The sequence below is a fragment of the Anguilla rostrata genome, chromosome 2, assembly GCF_018555375.3.
Source record: "Anguilla rostrata isolate EN2019 chromosome 2, ASM1855537v3, whole genome shotgun sequence".
Taxonomy (NCBI): domain Eukaryota; kingdom Metazoa; phylum Chordata; class Actinopteri; order Anguilliformes; family Anguillidae; genus Anguilla; species Anguilla rostrata.
The window spans coordinates 62592134-62609620 of NC_057934.1; the positions used below are offsets into that span (position 1 = coordinate 62592134).

Consider the following 17487-nt stretch of genomic DNA (forward strand, 5'->3'; position numbering starts at 1 on the left):
GGACACTGAGCAATTTGGCAAATTACTGGTTTCACACATTCTCTCCCTTCTCTCTCTGTTGCTCTTTCTCTCTGTCTGTTGCTTGTTCTCTCTCTCTCTCTCTCTCTCTCATGCACTCTCCCTCCCTCTCTTTCCCTTCTCTTTCCTCTTGTTCTCCAGCTCTGGATGACTGTGCCAGGCCCCGCAGGAGAAGAGGACCTCCGAGCTTTCGAACAGCTACAGTGATGACACCCCTGCAGCTGAGCACCGCGGTGTATTGCTGCCATCCCTCTGTGACTGTGATCGATAAAATCTTGTATCTTGAGTCACGGGAGAAAAATGTCCCTGGAGACCTCTGTCTAAACTAAAGAGGGAGCAGCCATGTCTGTACCGACTGTCTCTGTCCGACCTTCCGCCTCTCCTTCACCCTCTTTCCTTTACTTCCCCTTCTCTTCCTAGAAGGCCTGCTGTGCACCGTGCCCATGAGTGTGTTTTTCACTGCAGCGCCTGAGACTGTCCAGGCTTTGGCACACAGAAACAGAAAGCAGCCTGCCAGTACCATAATACAGGCGCCATAATCTCTCTCTCTCTCTCACTCACTCACTCACACATGCACACACACACACACCCAGTGAGAAAGAAGTGTTTGTCCCTGCTCTGTATCAATCTGAAATATGAACGTGTGTGCTCTGCGACACTTTATTCCAGGGGTGGCCAACCCTGGTCCTGGGGAGCCGCAGGGTCTGCTGGTTTTTGTTTTCACCTTAAACACAACAACCACTTAGACAAAAGAAACCAGGTGAGGTGAGTTAACTGTGTAATCAACTGCTTTAATTGACAATAAGCGCCTGAGTACAACAAAACCAGCGGGACCCTGTGCTCTCCAGGACCAGGGTTGGCCACCCCTGCTTTATTCATTTCAAGAGAGTTCATATGGACGGACACATTTTCTCTGTGCGGGTGCAAGGTATGATGCAAGCCGACGGTGCATAGCTGAGTTTTTAAAGAGAGAGACACAATGCAATCAGACATGGCTAAAGAAAAGTTCCAACACATTCCTGAGACCAGGCACAGACGGGGTTCGAACCCGTGATCTTCGGTTTACGAGACCGACGCCTTACCACTTGGCCACCGCGCCACCTAGAGATAGCAATGCTCAGTACAGTGTTTGTGACAGCTGTGATTTTTTTTATTCCATAGCAACATTTTACCATTGAAAATCAACAGATATTCCGCTGGCTGCTAAAGTCCGAGATAAAGCCTCATCTCCATATTTCAGTCTTCTGACGAATGGATGAGGTTTGGCGCAACCAACACCACACCTGACTATTTTACAGTGGGCATACACAAATCTGGCCCTCAAGGTCAGTAAAACTGACTGCCTGATTGGCCAGGGATTACACTCACCTGGGCCCTGTTTCACATGTGCGGCAAACTGAATTAACCAGAAGAGTTTGTTGACATTTCGGGATAAATCCAGGATTCTCCATTTCACTAAGTGAGTTCCAAATTGTTACCAGGCCAACAGCGTCTTAAGCCTGCAAAACTCAGCTTTAAACTGAAGAAAGCTGGGTCGCATGATGACAGCCTAAACCATCTAGTGCAATCACACGCTGACTAACAGCTGAAATGAACGTAACGTTTGTAAGATATGTTCATGTCAACGAAGAAGCCATCATTGCAACGAGAGCATTTTGAAGAGAACTGACTGCTACAACCCAGTGTACCTTAACAAGCACACTGCACCCTGTACGGAAATGAACAGTGAGGAGAATATTTGACGGTGGTCACATATTCATAAAGCCAGCAATGAGATTAGCCATACAGCTTAAGTTACCATGGTGATAGACCCCAATTTAAAGTGAGTCTGCTTCATGATACCCTGAAAATTCAGGGTTAAAGCTAAGGTTAGCCCGCTATCTCACATTCCAGTGAACCCCTCGGCTCTCAAGGGAAGGCCAACATCACCTTGCCTTTATTTTGTCCTTCTAATTGAACATGGCTGAGCCTATTCACAAGCATGTTTTGTGTGAGGTGTCTGAATTAACGCTCACTGTGTGATATGACATAAGACGTGCTGCCAGAGTCTTTAAAGACACGTGCCCAGGCACTCTGACCTTTGGAACTAACTGCATTGAAAAGCTGCTAAAGACCAGTTTTGTTGAAGAACGAGGCACGGACGGGGTTTGAACCCGTGATCTTCGGTTTACGAGACCGACGCCTTACCACTTGGCCACCGCGCCACCTGCAATAACCATGCTTGCCACACCCCCAACATACCGCTGGGCACCTCAGGTTTTATCTTCACCCAGCAGTCCTAATGAGGACTTACGGTCCAATGCCGCAGTAAAACCCCTACCATAAACATATTGATTAAATTTCTTGACTTCGTACACCATGGCCAAGGCCTCCTTCTCTAGCTGTGAGTACTTATCCTCTGCTTGACTAATGTGCGTGACACATAAGCTATTGGCCTAACAGGGCCATCATCTATTGTATGGGCAATAACAGTGTAGTATAACAGGTAAGAATTTCTTCTTGTAACCTAAAGGCCACACCTTAGCAGAAAGCAGCCTGCCAGTACCATAATCTCTCTCTCTCTCTCTCTCACTCACTCACACACGCACACCCAGTGAGAAAGAAGTGTTTGTCCCTGCTCTGTATCAATCTGAAATATGAACGTGTGTGCTCTGCGACACTTTTTTCTTTTCAAGAGAGTTCATATGGATGGACACATTTTCTCTGTGTGGGTGCCAGATATGATGCAAGCCGACAGTGCATAGTTGAGTTTTTAAAGAGAGAGACACAAGGCAATCAGACAGGGCTAAAGACAAGTTCCAACACATTCGTGAGACCAGGCACGGACGGGGTTTGAACCCGTGATCTTCGGTTTACGAGACCGACGCCTTACCACTTGGCCACCGCGCCACCTGGTGATAGCAATGCTCAGTACAGGATTGCGACAGCTGTGATTTTTTTTTATTCTATAGCAACATTTTACCATTGAGAATCAACAGATAGTCTGCTGGCAGCTAAAGTCCGAGATAAAGCCTCATCTCCATATTTCAGTCTTCTGAAGAATGGATGAGGTTTGGCGCAACCAACACCACACCTGACTATTTTACAGTGGGCATACGCAAATCTGACCCTCAAGGTCAGTAAAACTGACTGCCTGATTGGCCAGGGATTACACTCACCTGGGCCCTGTTTCACATGTGCGGCAAACTGAATTAACCAGAAGAGTTTGTTGACATTTCGGGATAAATCCAGGATTCTCCATTTCACTAAGTGAGTTCCAAATTTAGCCAGATTTGTTACCAGGCCAACAGCGTCTTAAGCCTGCAAAACTCAGCTTTAAACTGAAGAAAGCTGGGTCGCATGATGACAGCCTAAACCATCTAGTGCAATCACACGCTGACCAACAGCTGAAATGAACGTAACGTTTGTAAGATATGTTCAGGTCAACGAAGAAGCCATCATTGCAACAAGAGCATTTTGAAGAGAACTGACTGCTACAACCCAGTGTACCTTAACAAGCACACTGCACCCTGTACAGAAATGAACACTGAGGAGAATATTTGACGGTGGTCACATATTCATAAAGCCAGCAATGAGATTAGCCATACAGCTTAAGTTACCATGGTGATAGACCCCAATTTAAAGTGAGTCTGCTTCATGATACCCTAAAAATTCAGGGTTAAAGCTAAGGTTAGCCCGCTATCTCACATTCCAGTGAACCCCTCGGCTCTCAAGGGAATGCCAACATCACCTTGCCTTTATTTTGTCCTTCTAACTGAACATGGCTGAGCCTATTCACAAGCATGTTTTGTGTGAGGTGTCTGAATTGACGCTCACTGTGTGATATGACATAAGACGTGCTGCCAGAGTCTTTAGAGACACATGCTCAGGCACTCTAACCTTTGGAACTAACTGCACTGAAAAGCTGCTAAAGACCAGTTTTGTTGAAGAAACGAGGCACGGACGGGGTTTGAACCCGTGATCTTCGGTTTACGAGACCGACGCCTTACCACTTGGCCACCACGCCACATGCAATGTCCATCCTTGCCACACCCCCAACATACCGCTGGGTACCTCAGGTTTTGTCTTCACCCAGCAGTCCTAATAAGGACTTACGGTCCAATGCCGCAGTAAAACCCCTACCATAAACATATTGATTAAATTTCTTGACTCCGTACTCCATGGCCAAGGCCTCCTTCTCTAGCCGTGAGTACTTTTCCTCTGCTTGACTAATGTGCGTGACACATAAGCTATTGGCCTAACAGAGCCATCATCTATTGTATGGGCAATAACAGTGTAGTATAACAGGTAAGAATTTCTTCTTGTAACCTAAAGGCCACACCTTAACAGAAAGCAGCCTGCCAGTACCATAATACAGGAGCCATAATCTCTCTCTCTCTCTCTCTCACTCACTCACACACGCACACCCAGTGAGAAAGAAGTGTTTGTCCCTGCTTTGTATCAATCTGAAATATGAACGTGTGTGCTCTGCGACACTTTCTTCTTTTCAAGAGGGTTCATACGGATGGACACATTTTCTCTGTGCGGGTACAAGATATGATGCAAGCCAACAGTGCATAGCTGAGTTTTTAAAGAGAGACACACAAGGCAACCAGACATGGCTAAAGACAAGTGCCAACACATTCGTGAGACCAGGCACGGACGGGGTTTGAACCCGTGATCTTCGGTTTACGAGACCGACGCCTTACCACTTGGCCACCGCGCCAACTGGTGATAGCAATGCTCAGTACAGGATTGTGACAGCTGTGATTTTTTTTATTCCATAGCAACATAGCAACCATTGAGAATCAACAGATATTCCGCTGGCAGCTAAAGTCCGAGATAAAGCCTCATCTCCATATTTCAGTCTTCTGAAGAATGGATGAGGTTTGGCGCAACCAACACCACACCTGACTGCCTGATTGGCCAGGGACATATGTGGCAAGCTGAATTAACCAGAAGAGTTTGTTGACATTTCGGGATAAATCCAGGATTCTCCATTTCACTAAGTGAGTTCCAAATTTAGCCAGATTTGTTACCAGGCCAACAGCGTCTTAAGCCTGCAAAACTCAGCTTTAAACTGAAGAAAGCTGGGTCGCATGATGACAGCCTAAACCATCTAGTGCAATCACATACAAACCAACAGCTGAAATTAATGTAATGTTTGCAAGATATGTTCATGTCAACGAAGAAGCCATCATTGCAACGAGAGCATTTTGAAGAGAACTGACTGCTACAACCCAATGTACCTTAACAAGCACACTGCACCCTGTATGGAAACGAATACTGAGGAGAATATTTGACGGTGGTCACATATTCATAAAGCCAGCAATGAGATTAGCCATACAGCTTAAGTTACCATGGTGATAGACCCCAATTTAAAGTGAGTCTGCTTCATGATACCCTGAAAATTCAGGGTTAAAGCTAAGGTTAGCCCGCTATCTCACATTCCAGTGAACCCCTCGGCTCTCAAGGGAAGGCCAACATCACCTTGCCTTTATTTTGTCCTTCTAATTGAACATGGCTGAGCCTATTCACAAGCATGTTTTGTGTGAGGTGTCTGAATTGACGCTCACTGTGTGATATGACATAAGACGTGCTGCCAGAGTCTTTAGAGACACGTGCCCAGGCACTCTGACCTTTGGAACTAACTGCATTGAAAAGCTGCTAAAGACCGGTTTTGTTGAAGAAACGAGGCACGGACGGGGTTTGAACCCGTGATCTTCGGTTTACGAGACCGACGCCTTACCACTTGGCCACGCGCCACATGCGTATAGCACTGCCTCACACAGTGTTGTGACACCTGGATTTTTTTATCTATGCACATTCCATTGAGAATCACAATATGACTGCGCCAATAGTCCGAGTAAAAGCCTCATCTACCATATTTCGCTTTATGAATGATAGGTTGCGACCAACACACACTGCCAGGCCTGATTGGCCAGGGATTACACTCCCTGGCATGTTTCACATAGCTGTGGCAGCTGAATTAACCAGAGATTTGTGAATTTGGGATAAATCCAGGAGTTCTCCATTCACTAGTGATTCCAAATTTAGCCAAATTTGTTACCAGGCCTAGACAGCGTCTTAAGCCTGAAAACTCAGCTTTAACTGAAAAAAGCTGGGTCGCTGATCACAGCCTAAATCCACTTATGCAATACAGCTGACCAACAGTGAAATACTAACGTTGTATATTGTTCATGTCAACAAGAACCATCCTTGTCCACATCAAAGCTTTTGAGAGAACGACTGCTACAAACATGTACCTAACAATCACACTGCACCCTGTACGGAACTATGAACATGAGAGATATTGACGCTGTCCAACAATCATAAAGCACAGAGTATTAGCATCAGTGAAGTTACCAGTATAGACCCCAATAAATGAGTCGCTCATGATACCAAAAATAGGGTAAAGCTAAGGTTAGCCACGTATTCACATTCCAGTGAACAACTCGGCTCCAAGGGAAGGCCACATCACCTTGCTTTTTTGTCCTTCTAATTGAACATGGCTGAGCCTATTCACAAGTGTTTTGTGTGAGGTGTCTGAATTGACGCTCACTGTGTGATATGCATAAGACGTGCTGCCAGAGTCTTTAGAGCACGTGCCCAGGCACTGACCTTGGAACTAACTGCACTGAAAAAGTGCTAAAGACAGTTTTGTCATCATCTATTGTATGGGCAATAACAGTGTAGTATAACAGGTAAGAGTTTTTTCTTGTATCCTAAAGGCCACAAATTTGATTCCCCTGGTAGGACACTGTCATTAAGCAAGGTACATAATCTGCATTGCTTCAGCATATATCCAACTATATAATTACATACAATGGGAAATCTTAAGTGAAAGGTTGTGCAAGTTGCTCTGGATAAGAGCGTCTGCTAAACAGCTGTAATGAAATATAACAGCGCTTATTCTGTAAAGGGGAGGCATCACAAGTTAAAATCTCTTTTGCTTCTGCATAAGCAAACTCTTGCCTTGGTCCCCAATCCCATTCCAAATGTTTCCTTAGCAACACATCCAATATCTTAAAATCTACTATATGGCCTAAAAAAATACTCAAAATAGGCACACCAATTAACTAGTCGTATATATCAGAGAGATTTAAGTCATGTCCCAACAATCATTAAAACAGGATTTTGCATTGTGCTTAAAAGCCATACCGGCAAAAAAAAAAAAAAAAAACCGAGCTATACAAGCACAAATTCATGGACTGAGAAATCTGCGTAGGAGAGAAGGACCACTGGCATTTTTATTAAAGGCTGGCTGAATTGCCACCAGGATGGAGACAAAAGTTATTGCTTATTATGCTGCATATAAGGCTAATGCTTAACCTAATAAACAAATTAACCACTTTAGTCATTTTTTGTCTTGCTGACTGCACTTGTAGTCACTAACACAGTCTTATAATAAAAGAAAAACATCGATCTTTTCAATAGTGCAATTTGTATTCTATGGTGCAAGTGGCAGACTGTTCATTTAGCGAAACAGTAGCGAGTTCACAACTCTGTGAAGTAGTCATCTTGATGTGCGCAAACAAAAAAGGTGAGACCTAAAAGAGAATGTGCTGCGAGACCCCCAACAAAAGACCACTAATTGGCAATTTTCCTGAATTCTGTAACATGTAGCCATAATATGAACAACATAGCCTGTATGCAACTTCCTACGTGAATACATGATCATTTTTGTTAAGTAATACGAGCATGTCTGTGTGCTCTGGGATAATTCTGGTGTTTGCAAAAGGTGAGATTGGCAGCTGTGAAGACACGCATGTGCAGACAGCACCCATGTTCCAAGAATGGACAAATAGCATTTTGCTAATGCTGCCTGTTGAGCGAACTGTGACTCGTTACCTTTCCACCAGTCAAGAGGACTGGTGTCTAATGACGGAGAAAAGTCTTTCTAATCTAAAATCTAATCACCAGCATTAGGTAATTAACTTGAAATGGTATATTGAAATTGAACTGATTCATCAATAAAATTAATCAATTGACATTCTTATAAACGATGAACAATTAATGGATTAACTGTTAACATCCCTAGTATGGTCTGATCATATTTAACAACAGGGACAATTGGTTCTTCCCAAGAGGAATGACCCCCAACTTCTCTAGTCTATCTAATTCAACCCCCTCCTTTCCTTCAAGGCATACAGGACTGATCTGGTGTTAAAATTATAGTTTGGCCTGAGATTCAACAGGAATTTTGACCTTCTCAACACCGCCCTAATTTGCCTAAACCATCCTCAAAAATCACCCCATACTTCTTTTTTAGGTCTTGGATTGCCTCAGACCTAGTATAAAAATGCTTGCCCAATCCACCATTCTAACCTGCAACCAGTCCCATCCCAGCTAAGGACAACTTCCAATCAAGTTCATTATAACACACTTACCATAACAGTACCCTTTACATTAATTCCCTCCTCAGTGTATGCTTTTCAAGGTAATGTCTGCATTTTGTATTGATAAATGCGGCAACCCACCAGTGATATGCTGGTATGTTTGTTCCCCGATAATGGTCTTAGATGCCCTGGTATCAACTCCCATATTAACATAACATTACATAACATGATATAATGAAGAGAACAGGTCATTCCAGCCCAACATACTCACCTACTACACAGTGGGATGTCACATTTACCATAATGGGAGCGATTCTGCTAGTGGCAACATTATAAAGGGAGTATGCATCATCAATGCCTGCATCTCCATCACTAAACTGAGCAAAGTCAACATGGTGTGCTTTTAGCTGTCCCACGTCTCCAAAATGTAGCTTTTGATCTGCATCGCCGAGCCAAATGTGATTTATGACAAGCATTGCATTCAGGGGCTTTGAGTCCTGCATTTGACAGGATCACGGTTTCCCCCACAACGATAGCAACTTTGCGTGCCACTTCCTATTATACAGTTTCTTAACACAGCTGTCAGTGGCAGCGCTTTCATTTTGAGCCCCTGCTTGCTGTCCAATGGCTGGTTCTCTTGAGCCGAAACACAGAAATTGAATTACCATTTTGCAGGTCACGCGAATCCTTAGCTGCGGATTCCACAGCAAGGGAAAGTTCCAGTACCTCCCTAAAATCAATGGTTCTCACAGCAAATACCGCTGAATTGACTCCTAATTTACTCCACAAACCAGTCCATCACCCAGCATATCATTTAAATTTGAGCAAAATTCACAGTACTATGACAATTGTCTTCAATGAGCCACAAATTTCACAATAGATTCACCGGGCTGCCAAATTTGTGAATTAAACTTAAAGCATTGAAATATTACTGAGGGTATGGGGTGAAAAATGCAATTTAGCAACTTTGACCAGTTCCTTATATGATTTTGTCTCCAGGGCAATTAAAACTTTCAACGAGTGAGTAAATCTTTCCCCTGCACAGACTCGAAAGGATTGCTTTTTCCTTTGCCTGTTCTTCAATTTTGTTTGCCAGAAAATACTATTTACATATTTATGAAACCCCATTTACAGATTTGTGGAAACATTTAAGTATTTGTAAAACCGTTTCGATATTTGTGAAACCCCATTTACAGAGCTGTAGAATCATTTACATATTTGTGAAACTGTTCACATACGTGTGAAACTTAATTTACAGATTTTCCAATCCATTTACATATTTTTAACTTTTGCTACAAAAATACCTCTATACCATATACTGTCCCCAATCCTCTGTATCCACATCAAACACATCCACTGTACTAAACAAATCCACTGTTGATTTCCAGGCACTTGTTGTTTAATCCTTGTTGCCAATATGATAACTGGAAGCAGTGATAAGTGACTTAGCTGGAAGTTTATTTACCATTATTCATCGATATAACAAAGATTCAGAGTGAGGGAAGACGTGCCTACATGTCGGGGAGTTCCCAATTCCTGGCCTTGGCCCCATCCCCCCACACAGGCATCAATCAAGACTTAGCCTTAAGACATCAACCTAGCACATCAGACTCAATGAAACATACTACAGAACCAGTGGGCTTCAGTGCATCAGATCATGACTGTGAAAACTCTGAAACATTGTTGAAGCAATAGGCTCCAGTGAAATTAAGCATTTAGGATTTCAAGGTATGGACAGGAACAGGATTCAAACCTGTGGTCTTCTGTTTATAAGACCGCTTGACTTGCAGTTCCAGATGGAGGTGATGCCTGCCCTCAGTGCCTCGCAGATGTGATGTCATTGTGTCATTGTGCGTGAGTTTAGCTGTGGATCCGAGGTGTTCTCAGAACACAAAAAACAGGTATTATGGAAAACCAGCCACGATAGTTTGAACAACATCTGAATAGGGGTTTGAACCGATGAGTTTCAGGGCATCTGGTCAACACAGTGAAAACTCTGAAACAGTGAAGATGCAATAGACACTGCAGCAGTTAAGTTCCGGTTTTAAAAGTTTGTGCATGTCAAGACACAGACAGGATTTTAACCCGCAGTCTTTGGTATACAAGACGAACACCATGCCACTAGGCCACTGTGCCAGATAACGACAATGCCTGCCAAGGTGCCTGCGAGTGTCCAGATCTTCCCACAGTGCATTGCAGCAGTGACGCATCACTGCTCTGTAAGTCTCAGAGATTTTCCGTGCTCACACGCTATACATGCGGCAAGTTGTCAGGCTATGACTCACACAGGCTAAAGAGGAAATAAATGAGACAGACAGAGAGAAAGAGAGACTGGAGAACAAACCAAGACTTTCAGGGACAGAACATTCAAACCACATTCATTCTCAAAGCTGAGAAACTGGAGCGCCATCTGTCCTAACAGCAAGACTGAGTCTCGTTAAACTTAACGGGGACTGTTTAACAGGAGCAAACATAAATCTGGATTAATGTCAGCTCTGATTGGACAGAGATCCATCAATGCTGGCTATGTTCGTGGACCCATACCCACCAACTCCGCCAAAACAGCTGATGCGCCCAGGAGCGTAATGCTCACATAAATAACACCCATCCTCTGCTGCCTTTTCATCCCCGTACGCCTTGTATGGGTCCTGCCACTATGACAATCTGAACACGGTGAACAGATACACAGCGTCATAAACACCCAATGCCATTTACCAGGAATATAGTTTCCTGTTGTTTTAATTAATATATAAATATTGTGCAGAATCATGAAATCCAAATTGCGGTCTGATCATCAGAAGTTGCTCTGAACCGTCAAATGTGGACACGACTCAAATCTGGCCTGATGTGATTGGATGTTTAAAATTCCGGTTCCAGAAGTCGCGAGGAGTGACTCGATTTACTGTTGCCTCTGTTTACTTGCTTTTCTGACAAAGGTAAGAAACATTTGGCTTGAGTGCACAAGATATTGAAAATCCGTGCACAGAGCTTGTACTTCAAACCCTAGTGTATCGCCAGAGTGCTCTATCTGAGAAAGGCGTGCATTTTGAAATGGCATAAAAAGCTACACACAATATACTGCATATGAAAATAAACTACCCCACACTGGAGGTGTCCTGTGCCTTGTGAGCAAGAAAACAAACCAAAACGCTTAAGTGATGTGAGTTCCTGTTCTGTAGTGGAAGGGTTCACCGGCAGTGGTTTTTATGAATGCTGTAATTGTGCAGGTCTCAGGATGGATGGGGTGGGAAGACGTGGCTCGTGTCCGTGAGTGGAACAAAAGCCTCGACCCGGTCCCTCGGCTCAGATTAAACAGCTGACGGCTTTTGTAGTAATGGGCGAACAGGGCCTTCAGGAAGCACTAATCACTGGCTCAAATGCACCGCCTCGCTCCCGATCAATGACTGCTGTGAATCAGTCGCGAATGATTTCTGACAGGCGACCTCCAGAGGACAGCTGAGAACCGTGAAGCGAGCGAGTAAGGGGGGCCGGGGGGGGGGGGGGTGCGGTACATTACATTACATTACAGGCATTTGGCAGACGCTCTTATCCAGAGCGACGTACAACAAAATGTATAACCATGAGTATAACCATGTATAACCATGTATAACCGGTAGAGTTGAGGTTCCTCTCTCCTCCCCTTCATGCGGAACGCTTCGGGGACATTAACATCGACCGAGACCCATAACCCCGTCCCGTGGGTTCTGGAAAAGTCTCCGGCGGGAAACGGGAGCTTTGAGCCCGCGGGTCCCGAATTTCCAGGAGAGTTCCGGATGAGGCGGGAGGGCGGCGGGGTGGGAGGGTACCGCGGGGCGTACGGGCGGGCTGGCTGCGCCGCGGCGATAAGGAGAGTCTGAGCCCAGGCGCGCAGGAGCTGAGCCGAACCGCGCCTCGCATCGCCACGCCCGGGGGCGAAGTGGGGACGCGACTGAGCACCACCCGTGCCCCTCAGCCAGTGTACTACCAGCCGGGAACCCGCCCCCCCCACTCTGCCACCCCCCCCTCCCCCCAACCCCCATCCCCCCCAGCACGGTTCTGGGGCTTAGCTTTCATCATGTTGACAGTGCTTATCGTCTCCTGCAGCAGCTGGTGAAGTTCATTATCCATATGTCTGGCAACAAGTGCCGTAGATAGAGGCAGGGAGGGAGGGAGAGAGGGAGGGGGGGAGGGAGGCGGGGAGGGAAGAGGGAAGGGCGGCTGCAGGAGATGAGAGATGGCATGGTCTTTACTACAACACCAGCAAGGTTGCAATGTCAGCAGAACTCCCCCTCACTGCACACAGAGCCCACATCATTAAATCTCCCTCCATAAAGGACAGCTACTTAGCTCTGAAATCATGGCACCTCTGGTTGTCCCCCTTATTTTGGACTGCCTGCAATATCCTCTCATCTTTCTTCATCTGCTCTCCATTGTTTTAACGGCTGACCCTGTCCTTCTCTCTCTTTTTTTACTCTCTCTCAGTCACCCGCTCTCTCTTGCCCCCTAATTTTCTACACAACCCTCATCCCTCCTCTGCCATCCTTATTTAATCTGCCTTTCCACTGCTGCCCTTACTACACTGTTTTTCTCTTGTCTAGTTACCCTGTAGCTTAGACACACTGTCTTCTGTGCCAGTTGGCACGGGTACGTAGCCAGGTATAAAAGCACATTTCAGCACCCTGTTTTGATTCTTTGGTGGGTAGCTATGTTGACAATGTTGAAAGACTTCTTTCGCAGGGTAATCCTTAGTATTAGCCCCTCCTTTTCCCTGTGTATCTAATATAAAACATCATCAATCAAAAAGCTAGAACATGAAGATTGTTTTTTTCTGTTCATAGTTTGGCTGCAGGAGCAGTGAATGTTCAGTGAGTTCAGAAAACTCAGAACGCCGGTGTCCTGGCCACTGGGGGACATGTGTGAAACCCATAGGCATGAGCACTGCTGTGGTATTCTGCTGACAATAGGTCATTCGTTTTTTCCCTCTTCCTTTTTTTACAGACATGGTTGCCAAAAACTCAGTTGAAAACTCAGATTCAGTGTTCATCAGCAGACATAATCTCTCTAGCCTTGAGCATTTCCCATTTCCATTTTCCCAGTTCCCATACCCAGGGTGTGATTAGCGCAAATTACAGTCTGCATGGCAAACCATATTGGGGCGACTTCGTAAAGAGGATACTCGTCTGGAGTTCATCGCCTCAAGAGTGAACCATATGTTGCTGTCTTTCGATGAGGAGACAGAAGGAGGAACATTTGCTGGCGAGGGAGAAAGGTGCTTCTGAAAAGAGGGAACACAAGTGTTTCTGCCGGCGGGGTTGCTTTTCCTATATATAATCTGTGTTGGGGCTGCTGACACCGACACAGTCGCGATTCGATACCAGACACAGCAACAGGGCGTTAACAGGATGAACCACCCAGCAGGCCCACAGTTTCCTTATTCAGATCTTACAAATGGATTTGCTCTCAGCTCTTCTTAGCTTCCTCATACAGTATATTTGCACTTTCACTGTGTGTCAGAGAGTTTTTACAGGCAGGCAGACACATTGTACAACACTAGGTGATCAGGCAAATGAATGATTTACAGTGCGGTTCTCATGAATATTAGTACGGCTGGAAGGCTGAATAACCAATCAGCGAGCAGGGCTGTAATTAGTTGTATAATTCATCACAGTACAGCAAACATTAGTTCCACTGGGGCCCTTGAAATGGAGAGGGAGCCATTGTAGTCTTCTGCTATTTAATATTTTCTAAACACAGAGCTTTATACTGACATTAACGTTTCCCCAAACCACATATTTTCCCAGTCTGAACCGATACACCCAAGTCATCAAGCTGGATTGCTGAATGAGAGCACCATTAGTACTTCCAGCCCAGGCCTCCTTAATTATAGTAATCAGACAGACAGGCTAATTAAAAACCGCTGGTAGAGGAGACGTTAAATCTCAAAAAGTACAGCGGCTATGCAGTGTCCATCTTCCTTCCGCTGAATATCCAGAACTGGTTCGTAGCCTTGTTCATATGCTACACCCTGACATGCACTGAGAGTCGTTGTAAATGATATACTGTTTCCTAAAACTGTCAGTTTGAGTTGAGTTAGAGTTCAGAGTCAAAGTGAGCCGATAATAGAGCCATTCCTTCTATATTAGAACCCGAGTGACTTATTGCCTTCTTCAAAAAAAAAAAAAAAAAAGTATTTGGGTCGTGGCAATGGGCCTGTATAATGACGGAGGTGTACAGAATAAGTAAGGGCAGCGACATTGGCGGCCACGTTACCTGGAGCTGGCAGGCGTCCACTCGCTCTCACCTGGAAGGACTCCAGACTCTCTGAAATGGAAATCTTATTTCTGTCCCCAAAGCTGATTCCAGGAATTCTGATAAAGTGCATTTATTTATGAGTGTGCTGGGGCTGATTCTCACAGCTGAGGCTTATAATGAGTTACGAGGTGACTTTGTCACATTCTGATGACAGATTTTCTCTCTCCTGTTTTCACTCAGTGGAGTAGAATGTCTTGCATTTTTGGTCCCAACCAGATTTTTGGGTTCTGGCCCAGCTCAGCCAAACTGTCCTGGGTTGGGATTGAGGATTTTCCCTCAATGAGAAGGCGACGCACTGCCAGAGCGGCAAGCCTCCCAAAGTCCCCCAGGAAAGTCATGAGCAGTAAACATCGGATGGTGCCAACGCTGTTCCTATCTTTTAATTAATGATGATTCGGCAGAACTGAAAATAATGAGGCAAGCATTACGATGCACCTGTCATGGCTCACACTGTTTCACTGCGTAGTGGCAAAGCTCCGGGAATGACAGTCACCCTATTGAGCTGTCAAGTGCGGCGGTGGCGCTTCCGCATTACATCCGGCACCTGGAAAACTCAACAGATTAAAAAAGAAATTTCCAGAAGAAAGTGAGTTTCGTCTAAAGTCAGGCTCTTAAGGAGCAGAGAGAGGGTTTTCAACACCGGCCGCTCCTCATTGGCTCAGTCTTGGTTCATAAGAAGAGGACACAGTGATAGGGCTATTACAGCCTTCTAGGCTGATAAGATGGTCGTGAGAGGGCAAAGGTCAGTTTATTCAGCATGCACTGTCTGGGCTGCAATGGCACAACTGTGGTCTCAGCCATCTGTAAAGAGCCCATTACATTACTCTACAGTCATTTAACAGATGCTCTTATACAGAATGACTTGGAGCGAAATGGTCCGTCACCAAATGCAGCCTATGTTTTTGGCCATATGGCTTAACAGGAAATAAATGATGTACCTTGCCCTAAAATTGTCAGTTTGAGCTCATTTAGTATATAGAGTGAAGGCAAGCCAAAAATTACATTCAGACCGCAGATGCTCTTACGCAAAGTGCCTTAGAGGGCTATGGTACATTACACTGAAATATGTGTGGCCTGGATTTTTGACCACATGGTTTTATTTAGAGCTTGAAATTAAATAACTATATATTTTTTTTAAACAGAGGATTGTGCAGACAAGACAAAACAACAGCAGCTCATTTGAACAAGAAAAGAAAAAAACACCCTGGAGAGCAATGCCAATACATGCACCGAATGTGTAAAATGTCTACATCCTGTAAACTAGAATTAACTATGAATGATTTAACACTGCAGGCAGCTAGTCCATGTACCAAAGGGGGCTGGGTAACAGCTTGTCTTCTTGGAGTATTTGGGTTTCATGTTTGTGTCGAACTGTGAAGTTTGTACTGGCTTCCAGGAGCTTTGAGGCAGTGGCAATAGTGTTTAACGTCCTATGACCTAACAATTCACTTTTGTTACCTGTAGGAGATACGAGTCTCTGGCCTGAATCTCAAGAACCATATATTTTACAATGCTGAAACCTACACTACAAGGGACATTCAATAAAAATAAATAATAGTTTTGAAAATATACTCACTTCAACATGTTCTTGTCTTAAACTTAAACTTTTTCTACCAGGTCTCAGGAGGATAAGGCAGAACTGATGTCTGTAGAACTACCATTGAACTAATGTTTGCATTGCAGTTACGCATATGTGGTCAGTGTGTGGTCAATGTGACAATGAGCCACCTCCCTGCTCCTATGGAACTTTGTCTCTGGATCAGGACTCTTCGAGGTCATCTCCACGGCAACGGCTGTGTCCTCATCATCAGTATCAGACGGCAGAGACAATGTTGAGACTGTGGTGGAGATGAAGTCCATGGACTTACACACACACGCACATGAAGATAACACACACACCACCTCCTACTCAACGCCTTCTTGGCTCCCACCCCCCCTCCCTCCCCCGTTACAGTGCAGTCTGCTGAGGGTTGATGCGCTGCGCCTGAGCGGCTGCGTGCTCCCCCCAGTGTCTGTGCTGCAACACTTCCCCTCCCCGACACCCTACCCCCTACCACATGTGCAAGTCTTCGAGTTTTTGTTGTAATGTTTGTAATGTTTGTAATGTTTTTATGATGTTGCTATGTGCTGAGGTTTTTCTTCGTTTCAATGAAACGAGTGCCCTCTCGTTTCATTGAAAGGACTGTTTTTCTTCCTCCTCCTTCCTCCTGTTCTCTCATTTCTCATCTAATAAGTTGGCGCCGCAGATGGCTGCCTCGGTGTGTTGACCAAAGCAAATTCCTCGTATGTGTAAATGTACTTGGCAATAAATTCGATTCTGATTCTGATTCTGATTCTGAGCCAGTGTGTAAGGGGGCAGGTTGTATCTCTGATTGAGGTGCCAGTGTGTAAGAGAGAAAGAGAGAGGAGAGGAATAGAGAGAGAGTGAAAGAGAGGGAGAGAGAGAGAGAGAGAGAGAATGTGTGTGTTTAAAATGTGTTTGCCGAAAAGAAATCAACATTCTGAGTGTGAACACCTTGTGAAGCCTATTAGGTTCAGAGAAATGTCTCTCCTTTCGGTGCGGCTACAGGCTGGTAAAACTGCGATGTCAGCTAAAGCTGTAGCAGAAGGGCCGGACCTGCAGTCGTGCTGAGACTCAGCAGGCCGTGCAGAAACACCGAAGGGCTGTGTGTCCATCAAGGCAGGACCTGAAGGAGGGGAGACCGGGCGGATAAAGGAGTGGGTGTTTTTATCTTCACGGGGGTGGAAGGAAAAGGCACTCACCCAAGAGAAACAACAGTGTGGAGGCAGAACCCTGCAGTCTCTCTCTCTCTCTCTCTCTCTCTCTCTCTCTCTCTCTCTCTCTCTCCCCCTCCATTCA

The 17487-nt window shown here is 45.0% G+C and overlaps 6 non-coding genes across 6 annotated transcripts; all 6 read right to left on the reverse strand.

Annotated features, from left to right (window-relative positions):
• Nucleotides 1-1045: 1045 nt before the first annotated feature.
• trnat-cgu (transfer RNA threonine (anticodon CGU)) lies at nt 1046-1117 on the reverse strand. The gene has a single exon. It is a non-coding gene; the product is annotated as a tRNA-Thr (tRNA).
• A 1033-nt stretch (nt 1118-2150) lies between these two features.
• trnat-cgu (transfer RNA threonine (anticodon CGU)) lies at nt 2151-2222 on the reverse strand. Its single transcript has one exon. It is a non-coding gene; the product is annotated as a tRNA-Thr (tRNA).
• A 613-nt stretch (nt 2223-2835) lies between these two features.
• Nucleotides 2836-2907, reverse strand: trnat-cgu (transfer RNA threonine (anticodon CGU)). The gene has a single exon. It is a non-coding gene; the product is annotated as a tRNA-Thr (tRNA).
• A 1045-nt stretch (nt 2908-3952) lies between these two features.
• Nucleotides 3953-4024, reverse strand: trnat-cgu (transfer RNA threonine (anticodon CGU)). The gene has a single exon. It is a non-coding gene; the product is annotated as a tRNA-Thr (tRNA).
• Nucleotides 4025-4651: 627 nt separating this feature from the next.
• On the reverse strand, nt 4652-4723 carry trnat-cgu (transfer RNA threonine (anticodon CGU)). Its single transcript has one exon. It is a non-coding gene; the product is annotated as a tRNA-Thr (tRNA).
• A 968-nt stretch (nt 4724-5691) lies between these two features.
• Nucleotides 5692-5762, reverse strand: trnat-cgu (transfer RNA threonine (anticodon CGU)). The gene has a single exon. It is a non-coding gene; the product is annotated as a tRNA-Thr (tRNA).
• Between the last annotated feature and the right edge of the window lie 11725 nt (nt 5763-17487).